The sequence below is a fragment of the Lemur catta genome, chromosome 2 (assembly GCF_020740605.2).
Source record: "Lemur catta isolate mLemCat1 chromosome 2, mLemCat1.pri, whole genome shotgun sequence".
Taxonomy (NCBI): domain Eukaryota; kingdom Metazoa; phylum Chordata; class Mammalia; order Primates; family Lemuridae; genus Lemur; species Lemur catta.
Window position 1 is genome coordinate 17,128,992 of NC_059129.1, and position 13,099 is coordinate 17,142,090.

At 39.2% G+C, this 13,099-nt stretch overlaps 1 pseudogene; it reads left to right on the plus strand.

Annotated features, from left to right (window-relative positions):
• Positions 1 to 295: 295 nt before the first annotated feature.
• LOC123633591 lies at positions 296 to 405 on the plus strand (annotated as a pseudogene).
• Positions 406 to 13,099: the final 12,694 nt, after the last annotated feature.

A 13,099-nucleotide genomic window follows, 5' to 3' on the forward strand; every position in this document is an offset into this window, starting at 1 on the left:
CTGTTGTTCATGCCAGGAAACTAGAGTCATTCTTAACACGTTCTCTCTTTATTACTTCCCCAACCAACCAACCCCCCTCCCTACACACACATTCATATTTTGCTGGGGAGAAAGCTGAGTCATGGGAGTTTAAACAATTGGCCCAAGGCCAGTAGATCAATCTGGGGAGAATTGAGATCGTAACAATATTGAATGTTCTAATTCATGAAGATGGTATGTTTCACCATTTACTTAAGTCATCTTTGATTTCTCTCAGCAATGTTTTGTAGTTGTCAGTGTACAACACTTGCACTTAATGACTTCTCGGCCTTTGGCTGAGATCAAGTGTAGTATCTATCTGTTCTTATCATTTTAATACTTGTACTTACTATTCCATTAAAATTATTCCTTAGAATAGAATGGCTTTCTTAATTTCACTTTGAAATTATTCTTTGCTAGTTTACATAAATACAATAAATTTTTGTATATTGGTCTTGTATCCTGTGACTTGGTTGAACTTGTTTATTTCTTCTAGCAGGGTGTGTGTGTGTGTGTTTATTCCTTAGAATTTCCTACACAAAGGACTTTGTCATATATAAATAAAAACAGTTTTATTCTTTCCGTCCAATCTGGATGCCTTTCATGTCTTTTCCTTGCCTAACTGCATTGGCTAGGAGCTCTAATATAATGTTAAACAAAAGTGGTAAAAGTGGATATCCTTGCCTTTGAAATAATACATTTCAATTATTTTCCTAACTAGAGGTAGATTAACTGTATTGATCTTCTCAAAAAACACCTTTTGGTTTTATTTATTTACTCTATTGTTTTTCAATTTTCTATTGCATTGCTTTCACTCTATTCCTTAATATGTTCTTTTTTCTTTGCATTTAACTGGCTCTTTTCCTCACTCCTCCAAGTTATTGCTTTGAGACTTTTCTGTTTTTCTAATATAAATATTTAGTGCTATAAATTTTTCCCTAAATTCTGCTTTAGTGGCATTGTGTAAATTTTATTTTAAATTTAAATTTTCATTCATTTAAAAATGCTTTGTAATTTGCCTTTTAACTTCCTCTTTGATGCATGTGTTCTTTCAAGGTGTGCTATTTAGCTTTCAAATATTTTGGGATTTTTTAGAAATCTTTTAGTTATTGATTTCTAATTTAACTCCATGGTGGTCAGAGAACATACTTTATATGATTTGAGTCCCTTTAAATTTATTGAGATTTGTTTTATGACTCATAATATGGTCTATCACGGTAAATGTTACATGTGCCCTTGAAAAGAATATATATTCTGCTGTTGTTGGGTGGAGTGCTTTATAAATGTCAATTAGGTCAAGTTTGTTGATAGTGTTGTTCAAATTTTCTATGGTCCTCCTAATTTCCTCTTTAATTGTTCTATTGATTATTAAGACAAGAATATTTTTGTCCAATTGTACTTACAGGTTTTGCTCAATGAATAATATTTTAAAGCTATTATTAAGTTCATGAAAATTTGAAATTGTTTTGTCCTTTTTATGAATTGATTCCTTTATCAAAAAGAAATGTCCTTCTTTGTCACTGGTAATATTCTTTGTTTTCAAATCTAGTTTGTTTGACATTAATATAACCATGCCAGCTGTCTTTGAATTAGTGTTTGCATGGTATAACTTTTTCCACTGAGTTACTTTAACCTATTGTGTCTTCATATTTTAAGTATATTTCTTGTAAGTAAAACATACTTGGGTACTGCTTTTTAAAACTAATATAACAGCCTTATTCCTTTTAACTTTGGTATTTCTACCATCAGTTTTTACATTGTTTTGATATTGTTATGCTTAAATCCATCATATTGCTATTTTCCTATTTAATCCTTCTGTTCTTTGTTCCCTTTTTACCTCTTTCTGCCTTCCTTTTAATTAATTGAATTTGTAGGATTTCATTTTATCTTTGTTGGCCTATTATCTATAATTTTGTGACTTATTGATTGCTTTAGTGTTATCACAATCTCCCCTTAAATGACATTATACTGTGAGTGGCAGAGTTTCATTTGCACATAGTACTATCTTTGTCTCTACATCTTATTTTTAATCTCTACTTGTTAGGGCTTTTCAGTGATAAGTTATATAGTTGATTTCTGTACAAAGTTCTATAAGAGAGAAAAAAGAAGGAAAGGATACTCATGCTGCAGGGTGGATATGAGGCCTCAGCCTTGGAGAAGCTACTCTGGTCCAGGTGAAAACAAATGATACATTTTGGGGCTCAGCTCTTCAAACCTGTGTTACCATTTTTTATAAAATAACTTTTCTGATGAATTATTTATTCCCCTTTAAGTAAATATATGACATAAATAGTACTTGGTATGTAATATTGCATAACACAAAAGTTAATATGAAAACAAAAAAAAAATTCTGGTGACAATTGTTTTTCCAGACTTTCCACCTGCAGAAAATAGGGATAAATTTATATGCAAATGTAATAGCTAATGTTTATTATGCACTTATTGTATGTTAGACATTTTGTTTAGCACTTAACACGGATGATTTCATCCTCACAAATCTGTGCAGTAGGTGCTATTACTGTCTGTTAACACATTTGACTGATAAAGAAACCCATGCACCTGGAGACTAAGTATATACAAGGTCTCCCAACCAACATGTATGACTTTGATATCTGAACCCAGATACCTGAGCCAAAGCCATCACTCCTAATCACTCTACTAAATTCTCTAACATATGCACATATTTTTATAGGAACCATATAATTGTTTCTATATGTGTGTGTATCATTTTTCCATGTCAGTTACATTTTTAACCCATGAATCTTGGCTTTAGATTCTGATACATTATAAAATCGGCCACTTCGAACTTTCTTTATTATGTCCTTCCCCCCTCATCCTTCCCTGTACTTTCACTCCAGTCTCTTGGGTGGATTAGTAGTGGACTAATCCTCCATGGCCAGGCTATATGAAAGGCTTAAGAATTTCGAGCAGTTTTTCCCAGCCTACAATCCAAATAACCATTTCTGAGGAGTCATGAGAAGATGGGGGCTCTGTTCCTCCATGATCATATGTAACACTTCTGGGGGAAGAGTATAGAGGCCCCTATCAGTAAATGAAAGTTTTATTTATGTAAACTTATAATTAATTTATTTTACAGAACCAACAGCTTAGCATAGCACACAGGGCATTTTCATGGTGCTGTGCCTGATGACCAACACTGACACCTGCTGTTAAACTGTGAAATTGCAGCTCAGTTCTATTAGTCATTGCAAGTAACGGAATGAATCCCTGCCAGAATTCTATGCTTCTACTTTTAAGACAGCCTCTGAGGTTCTAAGAGCAACAGAAGCTAGACAAATTATCCCCAGCTCTCATTTACTAAACTCTTGCTTGTCTTAAGCAGCTACTGACTTAAAAAGTATGTGATGTCGTCCATTCATATTTGTGCCCTTCAAAGTTTTGAATTTCCTCATCCTCTCTCTGAATTTATCCATACTCTCAAAATGTTCTTATCCTCTAATCACCTTCCCATCTTCCAGTCTGCATCTGACAGCTCAAACCTTGGATTAGGGCCTGCTATAGTGAAGTTCAGGCTTAATAATTAAAGAAATGGCAGGCAATGAATTGGCAAACGGGAAAGAATGGAAACCAGCATCGCTGACAGCTGAGTATATGCAAGTTATATGCTCAGTGTTTTCATATGATTTTTCACTCAACACTCACAACCATCCTTAATAAGTAACAATTATTACTCAATTATTTAACAGACAAAAAATTTTCACCTCTAATTTCAACGCTGAGGCTTGCAGAGCTTAAATAATTTGCCTATGGGTGGAAAGTTAATAAATTGAGATTTGATTTAAAACCAACTCTTCATTCCAAAGCTCTGTATGCCACCTCTGTACAAAATTACATTTCTTAATAGTTATCCATGTATATAACCTTATTTGATAATAATACAAGCTTATCAGATAGGCTTTTTTAGCTCCATTTTATAGATGAGAAAAATAAGATTTGCATAGAGTTATACAGCTCAAGAGATCCCAAAACATTATGTGACCTCAAATATTCTGATCTTATCATAAGACATTTTCATTCAGTGGCTGAGCATGCAGGATCTGCAGTCAGACTGGCGAGGTTCCTCTGTGTACTCCGGCGGTTTCTAAGGTTTCTAAATGGGTAACCTTAGGCAAGTTGCTTAACCACGGTATGTCTCATTTTTTTCTTCATCAATAAAGTGGGGATAATTATAGTACTTTCCTCGTAAGGTTGTTGTGAGGATTAAGTGAGATTACGTGTATAATGCACATATGGCAGGTAATATGTGAGATGTTATTATGATCGAGAATGAATATGTCCTGTCTTAGTTACAGGGTTTCTGGAGAACAAAATAAAGACGTTTCATGGAAAACTCCAACATAAAGCCATCCATTTTCTGGCATATGTCCCCTTCTTTAACAGGGGACATACTCTCTCTAATAGGCCTGGGTTGGGAGTTGCAGAAGCTGATGTTAGGGTCTGGTTACCATAGGAAACTGCCTCCTCTCTACCACCGTGACAGAATTAGTTGTGTGAACTTCCAAAGCCTTCCTGTTCCCTCCGGCAGCCAGAAGTAGGTTTCCAGGCTATGGGCATCACAACACTGGTTTGTAATTAAGCATTTCTATTTCAGGTTACTGGGCCCGCTGCCTGGGAGAAGGAGTGAGACAGAATGCACACTCCACTAGGCAGGCTGGGTTCCAGATGCTTTTCAGAGCTTCTCTACCAAGCAGGAAGAGTATCAGAGACAGGGTTGGGCCATCAGCCCCCAAAGCATTCACAGAGCTGGGAAAACACTTCAGCGATCACTTTTTTTTTGACCCTCTGCTTCCTCGTAGTGAAAATAGAAATAGCAAAGCTGACCGGGGAGAGTGAATGAAGTGATGGATTTAAAACGCTGAGACTAAGTGCCCCCTGTAGGACTGTCATGCAAAAAGCTCTGGGTTGAGAATTAGGACGCCTCAATTTTTGCACAGCTGCAAATGTTCTCTGTGTTGTGTGAGTTATTTGCCCTCACTGGCTGGCTGTTTCTTCATCTCTATAATCAATAGTTTAGATTTTATGAATTCCTAATGTTTCTCCCAGCTGAATCTACATAAACCATTCATTCATTTGTCCATCACACTTTGATTAAATACCTACCTACCTACCACCCGGGGACTGATGATACCAAAATGAATAAGAAAGACTGTCCTCAAGGAACTTAAGTGAGATCCATGAACTGTGGGAGCAAGGTGAAAAGAAGCAACTAATTGTTTCTGGGGGAGTTAGTTGCCAATGGCACAGAGAGCAGGAGATATTTGCCTAGGCCTTGAAACTAGCGTAGGTTTGCCAAATGGAGAAGGATTGGTTACAAATATGATGCCTATTATATCACTCCAGATTCTGCACAGCTTAGTCTGTGTCATGTTGGACCAGCACAGGAAAGTCCCCATTCTCAGAGGGACATTTCTAAGTCTCATTTCCAAATAAGATCAGATTTTGCCTCTTACATTCCACTCCAACGTGGTGGCAGTCAATATCACGTGGGGTTTGGTATCTTAATTCTGGGAAATTTCTCTGAGAGCAAAATTGCAGCCAGTATCTTAGGAAAAGATGTACAGATCTGGGGATATGGAACAAGCAAGGAATCAACACACTCTCAAGCTCTCAGCCATCATTCTGGAATTCGAGGAAAGGTTTAGGCTTCTCTGGGAAGTCCAAGAGCTAGGCAGGGGGAAGGGCTCATTGGTAGGGTTGTGGGAGATGGTGGCTCCAAGACACCGCGAGTCGTGAAGCTCCAGCCAGGCTGGAGATGAGCTCACACGCTGACAGTCATCTGTGCCTGCCCAGAGTGGCCCTAGTAAAATTGGGGCAGGTGAGGAGGGAGGGGTGCTGATGAAGACTCCCACTGTCTCTAGAGTGTATAAAAATTGTCTGAGAAATTGTTCACAAAATCTCATGTTCTCCTGCCCCCTTATATTTCTCCCCACCTTCAATCACCACAATTTTTCCTTAGAGAATTTTTTTTTTCATTCAGTTCATGTAGTTCAAGTGGAGCTGACCCTATTTGTGGTCTGGAGTCTGTCATGTGACTCTGTTCTGGCCAATCAGAAATCATTCCCTGCTTTGCCACATGCTCAGTTCTGGACTGTGCTTGCCTATCAAGCAGAGAAAATCCAGAACTCTTTCTGGAGTGACTGGGACAGAACTACTCTCTTTTACTAAGAAGGATGGGAAGACAGGATATAAACCTGGAGGTGCTCACTGCCATCCTGGCACCAGGAAGGAAGAATCCGCTTGAGAAAGAAACCAACACTGAATATATTAAACCTAGAGAAATAAATAATACTGATGATACTGTTTTAGCACCCAGATGCAGCTCTGCCTGAAGTTGTACCCAATCTTAGACTTCCCAATTATGTGAGCCAATAAAGCTTCCTTTCTGTTTAAACCACCTCAAAGTTAGTTTTCTGTCACTTGAAAATTGTTTCCTGACTCCAGTGATGATGTTTTAATTCTTAGATCTTGGGGCATGGAAACTAGGAGGTACTTCTAGGACTATCTTTCTTATTATCTGAAATAATTTATTTTTTCCCAGGCTTTCTGAGTCTAGCTTCTCAACACAGATCAACATTTTTTTTTCCTCTTTAGGGCTTCCAAACCATATTCCGTCCGACCTGTAGCTTCAGAGCTTCCTTGTCTACAGCATTTTCCTCCCACGACTTCTTTGCTGCCTGTTTTTAAAAATAGCTCGTCTGCCTCCTGCTCATTCTCCTGTTTCTGCAGCGTGAGCTTCCCTGGTCTCTGTCTCTGGCACTGAGCAAGCTTTAGAGAGATGCCTCTCTGAACCGTTTCTCCTGTTGTGCTTTTCCTCTGTCCAATTTTTAGCTCTTCAAATTCCATGCATTTCTCTCCTTGGCTCCACATATGACCCATCAAAAAAATCTTAGCAGCATTTCTGAATTCACTGACTTGAAACTCCTTATAATGCCATAAAATCCTGGAGGTAACTTCTTGACATTCTGAAGATGGATGGCAAATTAGAGAGAACTTAGCCTGCACAAATACTAAGGAGTGATGTCCACCGTATTGGCTTACGCTAGAAGAAAAGTTGAGCCAAGTCACTTCAGGTCACAGGGATTGGTTAATTCCTAATTATGATGAAGCCAATAATTACTGCAAATGCATTATGAGTTATACATTATGTTAAGCACTTCTATAGGTTTTCATTTGTTTCTCTTAACACCTTATTGAGTATTATAATTAATTACATTCTTAAGATGGGAAAACCGAGACACAGAGAGGTTACGACACTTGCTCAAGATTACACAGCAGATGGTGGTTATGGTCGCCCTCTGTGGGGTTCACCCCAGTGTGTCTGGCTTTCCACTTTCTAGCCACAAGGAAGTATTACATTCCCTGCCCTTTGGAGCTGACATACCATGTGACTTGCTTTGGCCCATGGAACGTGAGCAGAAGTGGCCTGTGTCACCATGAGGGCCAGAGCTCGATCCATCACGCTCACTCTTTCCACCTGCAGATGCTTCAGGGGGTGGCGATGGCATCAGCCTGGAGAGGGTGGCATAGCACAGAGCCTCCCGCTGACACTCCGTGGACGTATAAAAGCAGCAAGAAATACAATTTTATCATCTTGATTCTCTAAAATTTTTTGATTATTTGTGTTACTGACCCATAGTCTAAACAATTTAACTGCCATGTTAGCAGAGTCATGATGAAAAATACAGATGATCTGGTTTAAAAGCCTACAAATTTAGCAGTTCTATCTTTTTCTTTAAAAACACATGGGAAAGTAAGAAACCCCAAATGACGGCACAGCAACTGTAAGTTGGGATAAGTTTTGGGATAAAGCATCTCTGTAAATTCCCGGGCATCTAGTCAGCCTCCCAGCAGCAACATCTTGGTTGTTCCGAGCACAATTCTGAATAGCAGGCTCCATTGCTCTCGACTCCAGGGTTCCGCCGTGTTGGTGACAGAGCAACTCTGTCTCCGGCGTGTCCTGAACCTCTGCTCCCATCTCTGTGGTGCGGTTCTGCTTACTCATAGCACCTGCCTCCCTGGGGAATTTCTCTCCTCATGCTACCCATGGCTTTTTCTCTCTATCCCCTATTAACTTCATTGCTTTTGCTTCTCTTCAGGTGGTGGCTTCTACAAACTGCCCATCTCTCTAACGTCCATTTTAAACTCCCTAAGGATGAGTATCCGCTTGGTTCAGAAAATTCTGGGCCGCTCTGCAGGTTGCTGACCAGAGACCCACGGATCAGGAGGTCAGGTGGTTACTTCCTGCTCCAATCAGCTACCCGGAAGACTGGGTCACCTGCTAACAGGCCAAGAGGTCCCTCAGAAGACAGTCTGTGTGCGATGTTAGAAACGGTGCGCTTTCCATAGCGAGGCAGCGTAACCTGCAGGTGCAGACCATCTACGCTGCTGCCATACATGGCCTCTTTCTTCCTCATCTCCTTTCACACACTCACCTCCCTGCCTCCCCAGCAAGGCCGGCTGACTCCTCGTCACTGCCCAACCGCCACCCCCGCCCATGCCCTTCCTCCCTGTAAGCTCAGCCCCACCCAGGGACGTCAGTGTTCTGAACACAAGCCTTGGTCTGCAAAATAGGGCTTCTGGCTTCTGGCCTCAGAATAGTTTCTTGAAACAAACCTGGTCTATATGTTTTCTAAAATTAAATTTTCATTACACAAGTCCTATGTGAATATCTTCTCATAATAACGTAAAAGAGTGCAGATGTTTAATAATTCTAAAGTTCCTTTTGACCAAGAATGTAAAGCTTAATGTCAACCCATCTCCTTTTTCTCCCTGGCAATAACCACATTATGAGTTTTGTGAACATTTCTCCCCTATGTCCCCAGTATGTGTGTGTGTGTGTGTGTGTGTGTGTGTCTGTCTGTCTGTCTGTCTCTCTCATAATTATGGTATAGAGTTACTATGTGTGTGTTTTACATAAATGGTATCATGCTGCGTGTATCATTTTGTAATTTGCTTATTTTTACCCAACTATAAGCGTTTAATATATTTTCCATGTAATTATATATTATAGATTTATTTCATTTTCTTAAACTATAGCTTATTTTCCATAGTGTGCCATTATAGTTTATTTAGCTGATTTCCCATTAATGAACATAAGATTGTTTCTTTTTTTAACATTATGAACAATGCTGCAATGAACATCCCTTTATGTGTTTTCTTGTGCAAATGTGTGTTTCTCAAGATCTAATATTGAAAAATGAAATTTCTAGGTAATCTAGGAATGCATACTTTTAATTTCAGGAGATATTGCCAAACCCAAGCTCCCTTTAGTACCTTAGCTTAAATATCTTGTTCTTTGCCTTCTTACCTGGATCTGAAAGGATGCCCAGGTGACATGCTTAGCATGCCAATTCAAGTAGTAGCAAACTAATATTTACTCCACATACTGTATTAACATATTCAATGCCTCAGCAATCCCACAGCACCTTCTAAAGTGAGACATATTATAACCACGTTGCAGATAAGGGATCTGAGGTTCAGAGGGGTTAAGGTATTTCTCCAAATTCACACAGCCATGAGGTGGTGGATTCAGGATTTGCATCCAGGTCTCTCAGACACAAAGCCCATGTCCTTAATCATGCTATGTGGATTTGCCTTTTTCTGGATCCCTGGGACTCTGGCTTTGCCTGGATCTCTCCAGGAAGAAATGTTTCCAGTGTCCAATCCCCAGCCTTGAAACAGAGGTCAAACCCTAGAACGACGGTTGACACTCACACCGTCCGGGGCACAGAGATGTACTGGGAGAGGTGGGAGAAGAGCATGGGGTTAATACTCTCTCAGCAGGTGGTGCATATAACCCGCAACCCACATCGTCTATGCAGCACCCCGAGTAACAGTGAGAGTTCCCCTCTTACAGAATGAACAGAGTATGTTTGTGCTCATATGAATGTCACCCATCATGAGTGCCCAGGCAAAAACTAAAAAGTTGAAAATTAGTCCACCAGATCGGTTCTTTTGGGCACCCGCCTGAGAATCTCGCTTCTACTTTGTGGAGTCATCCGACCCTCTGAGTAGCCACTGATCCCTCCCCGTCTGTTCAGTCTCACTGTAGAGAAGGCCCTGCATGTTTGCACCTAAACATGTCTAAACATGCCTCCCCATGGCGCTTGCAGCCCCAGCCCCCCACCCCCCACCTGCCCCCCACTGGGCCTTGGCTCATGCCATTCCCTGTGCTTGGGCTGCCTGTCACTGCGCATCCCCACATGGTCACAGGTGGACCAGTTCAAGTGTCAAATACCCACCCAGCCATCCCTGACTGCTCCAGCTAAAACTTGTCTCTTGGTCTTTTAAATTTTCACAGTACCTGCTCCCCATCACTCTCTATAACTTCTCGCAGTTATCTTTGCTTGAGTTTTAGGATGCAAGTCCACATAGGGTTAAATCTGAAGGCTTGGTGTCAGGCAGTTCTGAATTTGAATCTTTATACAGCTGTCCAACCTCATGGCTTTTGGTCACATCATTCTCTGTAAATTTAAAACATTTCATACTTAAAAAACAAACAAAACAACTTTTATAAGCCTGAACAAATTATTTAACTTCCCTGATCCTCAATTTGTAAAATAAGGGTAATACAACCAACCTCAGGGGTTCCATGAGGATGGAATAACATAATTAAGCACTTGGCACATTGCTTGAGACAGTAAACAGGGGCTATCTTTATTTGGCATCTCTAGCATTATTTATTAATGTGAGTGGGTATTTATTATTTTCTTTCCTGTATCTCATGATACAAATCTCATTAAAGGGTTGGGGGGGCAGGAAGTGTATTAATTAGAAAGAGCTCAAGGAAGGCCATTATGGTCGTATCTCGGGATTGAGAGTGTGTGCTCAGAGGCAATGTAGAAGAGATAGTCAAACACATTCAGAATTTCCTCCAGGAAGTTTTCCTGGGTTAATGAAATGAGGATAAGCAGTATCCTCGAGTCTCTGCCCTAGGGCAGGTGTTAAGGTCTAACCCCTTTGTGTCTATAGACAAAACAATACCACTGTGACTTCCTGCATGATGACAACCATGTTATTCTTGTGTCTTCCTCAGGATATCACATAGAGTAGACATTCGTACATATCTGCTGCTGGTCAATGCCTCATCTAGAGTTTCACTTTGCTATTATATTAGCATGTACATTTACTTCGATTTGCTCACAAGGAAAGCTTGTGAATTTGAATTCTACCCATTCAAGAATTTGTGATACTAAAAGAAAAATGGAGTTGACATTATGAAGCACATAAGAAAGTTTTCAAGCCACGTTAGAAGCATTCAATTAGATACAAACAATTACTAGGCTAATTATAAATCATTCGTACCTATTCATTAAAGCAGGTCCAAGATGGTAGTTAAAAGTAATAAAGCTGCATCTCTTTGCAAACAGTCTATAATTCAGGATGTTGCTAATTCAAATTAGCCTCCCCCTCAATCAAGAAGATTACTGAAGTGTGTTGGCTTGCTCTTTTTAAAATTAAATGGAACATCTTTTTTTTCCTGATGATATAAGTGCATGTACAATGTAATAAATTTAGAAAATTCAGAACAGAACTGTGAGCATATTGATGTACTTTTTTCAATCTCTTCTTAAATACAGCTTGAGAAATTAATAGATAGATAGAGACATGGATGGATGAATAGGTAGATGGTTGGATTGATTATAAATAAACATATACATAGATATGCAGATTGATTTTCTAAAAATTGGTATCATAGTGTATCCAAGATTGTTAATTCTCACCAAATATCTATATACTCTGATACATTTTTCCACCTTCCTTAAAGTTAGTTTGGCCATGAGACTGGGTCTGGTCAAAGGGAGGGGATAGAAGTGACACACACCATTTCCAGTCCTGGCAACCCACTCCCTGTACAATCAGCCACACCCTATCTCTGCCTTTTCTGTCTCATGGTACAACCATCCTTGAGTCCCTGGGCCATGACTCAAACAAGATCCATATTATACTGCAGAACTGGGTGATCTGCGTCCCACTGGGCTATGAGTAAGACATACATCTTTGCTACATTAGGCAATCAAGATTTGGGAGTCTATCTGTCACCACAGCATGCCCTAGCCTATCCTGACCAACACACACTGTACACACTCATCCATATTCTATTTTTAATCATTTTTAAATTATATCACATGCAATTTCCTATGTCAATAAATATTTCTTAACATTGTAATTTTAATAGTTGTACTGTATGTGTTCATATGGCTGCACCAGAGTTTTTTACTGTTTCTCTGTATGTGGGTTTCTTATTTTCAGTAAGATAAATTCCTAGAAGATAATTTCAAAGCCTGTAACTTTTACATATTTCTACATTGCCTGCCAAAAGACTGTGCAAGTTTTATATATCTTATAGTCTAAGAGACTGCTACTCCTTAATAAGCTGGGCATTAATATTTAAATAATCTTTGCAACTTGAGAGGTGATTATGATACTTCCTTTTAATTAAATATCTATTACTAATGAGGATAAAGCATCCTCTATTTGCCATTTGCTTTTGGTTTTCTTCATGAATTACTATTTCTTCTGGCTGGAATTTCTTCTGTCTCCCTGCCATCTTTATCTAGCTCACTCCTACATACCCTTTAAGGCTCAGCTTAGAATCATTTCTTCCCAGAAATCATCCTTGATTTATCTAGGCAAAATTGTCCCAGTGCCTTGTCACAGCACCTATATTTACTGTATAACAACATAAATCATACTTTCTGTAAATATTTGTTTAATTATCTCTCTTTTCTGATAGACAGGTGTCATTTCTGTCTTGTTCACCCTGTCCCTTAAACACCTAGGTTGGTGCCTGGCCGTGCTAGATAGGCAATAAATGTTTGTTTAGTGAATGAATTAACTGGTAAAGGTAATGGTGGTAATGACGATGATGGTGATAATTCCTTTATGCAAAGGATCAACGATGATAAGTGATTTTAAAGGTGCTTATTACAATGATGATAGGGCAATGGTAGAAACAGCTACAGAAGTGATTATTCCATGGATGAAGGCTTTGATGTCAGCAGTAATGATGTGGTGCTGGTTTTAATTGTAATGGTGGTGGTGTTCATGGTGATGGCAG